Source organism: Medicago sativa, chromosome 6 (genome assembly GCF_051527215.1).
Source record: "Medicago sativa cultivar Bolivia chromosome 6, Bolivia_mono, whole genome shotgun sequence".
In the NCBI taxonomy this organism is placed as follows: domain Eukaryota; kingdom Viridiplantae; phylum Streptophyta; class Magnoliopsida; order Fabales; family Fabaceae; genus Medicago; species Medicago sativa.
Window position 1 is genome coordinate 24,290,489 of NC_140754.1, and position 5,305 is coordinate 24,295,793.

General features: G+C 35.2%; 1 pseudogene; it reads left to right on the forward strand.

Moving 5' to 3' along the window:
- Positions 1 to 1,601: 1,601 nt before the first annotated feature.
- LOC146914071 (uncharacterized) lies at positions 1,602 to 2,922 on the forward strand (annotated as a pseudogene).
- Positions 2,923 to 5,305: the final 2,383 nt, after the last annotated feature.

Genomic DNA, 5,305 nt, shown 5'->3' on the forward strand with positions numbered 1-5,305 from the left:
TTTTTCCCAATTTGAAGCTGCTTGATTTGAATAATTGTCAATACCTATCTAACAATATTTATCAAGTTTTTAAGGAGATGTTGTAAGATTACGCATTTAAACTTATCCGGATGTCAAAGAGTGAAGCTACTTGGAATAAACATTGTAGTTCCCAAGTTGGAGGTTAGACTTGATGTCCTTGGAGGATGAGGGGGAAATAAGGTGGTTTCACGGGGAGTTGGTGAGGAAGGTGGGGAATGGAATGAGTACTCTCTTTTGGAAGGTAGCTTGGTTGGCAAATGAGCCGCTTTGTGTGATTTTTTCTAGAATTTTTTCCCTCACAAATAATCAAGAGAGGAAGTGGGCGAAATGTGGGGAGGAAGTAGGGAAGTAGGGGGTGGTGGTGTTTTGATTGGCGGAGGGAGTTGTTTGTGTCGGAAAGTGAGGTTTTACAAAGTCACATGGGTTGTTTGGAGGTGGTGGTTGTAGATGTGGGGACGGATCGTTGGGTGCGGAGGCCGGAGGAGGGGGAGTATGTTTTCCGTAAAATCATGCTACACCATTTTACAAAATATGGGTGTAATAGACGGAGGAGAATCGAGGGAGGAATAGGAAGGTTTTTCGGGATAGTTGGAAAAGCATGGCACTGTCAAAGGTTTTGGCTTTCTCTTGGACCATGATTCTTGACCGTATTCGAACAAGGGTGAACCTTGCTAAGTGAAGGCTTTTGTCAATTGATGACTCCAAGAGGTGTGTTTTTTGTGATAGATATGAAGAAACGGTAGCTCATTTGTTTCTTCATTGCTCGGTGACTTCGAAGTGTGGTTGGAGGTGATGAAATGGATGCAATTCAATTTTATAACTCCCCCTAACTTGATTATTCATGTAAATTGTTGAGTAGGTGCGATGCGTTCGAAAAAATTGCGAAAGGGGCTAGTGTCATTTGGCATGCAGTTATTTGGATCATTTAGAAAATGAGAAATGATAGAATATTTAATAACAACCGTATGGATTTGATGTAATGGTGGAACAAGTTAATGTGTTATCTTGGCATTTGTGTATGAATAGATTGAAAATGAAGGCTTGCTTGTTTTGTTAGTGGTGTTGAAACCCAAGAGAATGTTTGTTACGAGTTAATTAGCTTTATAGGGGGCGGTTTCTTGATGATGATGTTTCTTTGTTATCCTTCGTGATTATTTTTTTTTGACGGAATTATCCTTGGTGATTATGGATAAAAACAAAAAGGGACTTGTTAACTTGTGCCCTAAGGGCACAAGATAAGAAACTAAAAAAGAAATTTAACTTTGTAAATTGTCCATTCATAATCTTAAAAGCTTAAAAGTTTATATTTTCAATACAATATCTATTGTTTCATTCTATTTTAAGATTCTTATCTTGTGACTACAAGTTAACATTTCCTAAACAAAAATTGACTTACATTGTCGCATAGCTATATAGAGATAATAAACAGTATTTTACAAAAAGCCCACTTCTTTTTCCATATATATATATATATATATATATATATATATATATATATATATATATATATATATGTATGTAATATAGCTAACAGTATTTTAATTTACAACCCCAATTTGATCCGAAATTAAACCCTAAAATTATATCTTCTATTCTCTTTCACACCAGCGCCGGCAGCTCTCATACTATTCACTTTCAATGAAAAGGAAGAAGAGAACGTGTTCATATTTACCTGATGATTGTTGGGAATCTATTTTCAAATTCATCGTTAACGACGACGACCATAGCTATCTTAATTCTCTATCCCTAGTCTCGAAACAGTTCCTCTCCGTAACGAACTCTCTCCTATTCTCACTCACTATACGTCCCTCAACAGTCCCTTTCCTCAAACGCCTACTCAAAAGGTTCACCAACCTCACTTCCCTTAGTCTTAGCTGCGACATTGACTTCGACAACTTTTTTCGCATAATCTCTTTCCCACCAAAGAAACTCACAAACCTCACTATCTTTGGCGTCAGCAGCAACCACACCTTTCCCGCAAATGGGTTGCAAGCTTTCTCCCAAAACATAACAACTTTGACTTGTTATGAAGTGTATCTCAACAAGAACGACTTGTTACTCATTGCCGATTGTTTCCCATTGCTCAAAGAACTCAAACTCCCTCACTCCTTATCCGAACGTCTGTTGGTCAACATTCAACCTGATTTCAATAATGCAATTCACTCTCTGTTATCAAAGTGTAGATGTATTCAACATTTGCATCTTAACGGCAATTATTTACTTGATGATCAACATGTTGCCGGGTTCTCTTTGTTTCATTGTGATTTGGTGTCTATTAACCTTAATGGTTGTTGGGGTCTCACAGAATCAGCCCTGTTATCCCTCGTTAGAAATTGTCCTTCACTCAGTGAGATCAAAATGAAAATAACAGGTATTGGGAAAGAGAGTGTAGAGAATTCTGATGTATACCCTCAATTAACGTCTCTCTCTTTTGGGTGGAAATTCATTGTTACGTGATGAAAAGATTATAATGTTAGCTTCCTTTTTCCCCAATTTGCTACATCTTGACTTGTCTTGGTGCAAACGTATATCTGATGGTATTTGTCAAGTTTTAAAGACATGTTGTAAGATTAAGAAGTTGAACTTAACTGGATGTTCAAGAGTAAAGCTACGAGGAATAGACATTGTAGTTCCCCAGCTGGAGGTGTTGAACTTGTCATATACAAAAGTTGATGATAAAACACTCTATTCGATCTCAAAGAATTGTCGCGGGCTTTTGAAACTGTTACTGGAAAATTGTAAAAGGGTCACAAAGAAGGGAGTTAAACATGTGGTAAGAAACTGCACACAACTTAGAGAGATTTCTTTGGATGATTTACATTTAAGGGAGATAAATAGGGAATTCTTCTCGCGTCATGGATGCCTTCTTTGCTAGTATTCTTAAAATGCTATGCTGAAGTTTGAACTCTGTAAGTTGTTTTTGTTTTAAGATTTACTTTTCTGAGAAATTAGTTTTTAAAATGTAAACTTACAAATGTGCATTTACTCACTGTCTTTTCACTACCAACTCTCGTTCAATTTTCATCGCTGTGTCATTTGTTTGTTGTTGCTTGCTTAAGCTTAATGGCATTGGTGTGGTAATATTATTTCACTTGTCACAAATCTGTCAAAAATGTTCTAACTAAGAAGAGCATTTTTCTTGACTTGTTTTTTTTTGACTTCTATTTGGTGTTTTGAAGTAATTATATCGAAACTCATAACAGACCTAAAATTTCTAAGTAATTTAGGATATTTCTCATAATGGATCTCAAATTTCATGTAATTTAGATATTTGAAGTAATTAGGATATTTCTAGTAACAAGGTAGCTGAGTCAGTGATTCTTAACAGTTTTCTTGTTAGATCTCTGATTAAGCTTTAGAGTGCTTTTGTAGGTAAATTTAACTATTTGGCAGGACAAGCTCCAATTCTAATTCTAGTATAGTTGTATGTTGTAAGTAAGCCGCTGTAAAGTTTCGTTTGTTTTTATGTCTGTATAGTAATGGATCAGTTTTATTGCCGCGGCTGTTCTAGCATATATGACAGAAGCAGCAGTTTCAATTTAGGTAGTGTTGGTGTTTCTTCCTTCGTATTATTTTTTTGCACTGTGTGATTATGTCTTGGTGTAGTGATGCAGTTTCAATTCATGTGATTTCTATTTAGTAGAAATGTTATAATATAGCACGCTATGGAAAAGATATAGTTTGATCAAAATCATTAAGGCATTATCTTCTTGTTACAAAATATAAGAGTAGATGATGAAGGCCTTATTTCCTAGCCATTGGTTGATTTTTTTTTTTATGCCTACGGGTTACTGGAGATCCAGTGAAGGTGGTTGCAGATCAAAGAAATTATACAAGTCACTTCCTTGAATGTGCAACTGAGCTTGAATACAAGTCATTCATTTCCTTGAATCTCTATATAACATTAGTAAATATGAAGCACAAAAACACTCTTCAAATTAGGCGTTTCCCATCGAACACACGCCAATGTCCGATTCTCATATGATACCCATACGACACATGTCGCATAATCAGAGAAGTGTCCTAAAAAGCTTTTTATTTTTGATTTTTGTTCTTGTATAAAAGTCACTTCCTTGAGCCATTAGGATATTTTTCATAATGCATATAATTAAGCATCCTTCGAATGACATCCTATACAAACAAAACACCGCAAATTGTAGATATCGAAAGAAATGATTTCTCTTTGTTAACTACAAAAGAAAGTATAAGAGTATAGCCATAAAAATAGCTCGGATTGAAGTGAATACTAAGGCTTTGTTTGCGAGTTTGGAGGGGAGGGGAAGGGAAGGGAAGGCTTTGAGGGGTGGAAAATATGAGGGAAAATGAAGAAATCTTTCAAAAAAATTAAAAGAGTAGTTTTTTAGAGAATGATAAATTAATGCATATGATTACTATATTTTTTATTTTAAAAATAATGTAAGAACATAGATTAAATTTGAAGAATTCATATAAACCCTCCAAAACCCCCCAAAACCCTCCTCCAAGACAATTTTTTAGTTCCTCCAAATGAGGAGGGTTTAGTATTATGAAGAAAAATTAACCCCCCAAAACCCTCCCCTCCCATTTTCCTCTATTACTTCCACTTGCTCATTCCTTTTTCCCCAAGCCTTCCCCTCCCTTCCCCTCCAAACTCGCAAACAAAGCCTAAAGGTACTATAACTGATTATATTTGATATAGCATGCAACCAAACGCAAGGAAAGCAGCAACTATAACTGATTATATTTGATATAGCATGCAACCAAACGCAAGGAAAGCAGCAACTATAACTGATTACCATTCGTTATGAGTGGTTTTTCATAAACAAATTCAGTCTGGTGTTGTTAAATAGCGGCTATAGTGCTCTTGGATTGCGGAATTTAAATAAATTGCAATTGTGCCGCAATACATTATTTAGTCTAAAATATTGTAAAATAACAGTTATAGTGGCACTATCTCACTATTGTGCAGCGGAATTTAAACAAACCGTTATTTTTAGCGATCTGCAGTTGCCAACAGTGATTCAATCTAACTTTAAAATTTGATTTAGAAACCAAATGCTGCATGAAATATTGTAAAATGTAAATTTTGAAATGTACACATTGCTATTATTTTTCTAAAACTAAATCCAACATTGTAGGAAACGTTCGTTAAAAAAAAAAAAAGAGAGAAAAAACAGAATCCCTTTACCAAACATCAACAATGGAAACAATTGAACATCCTATCATAGTTATTCCCAAACTACTTCATCAGATTAAGTCGTTTGTTTCCAGGTCCCTTTCAATGAATATAAAATTCACAATAATA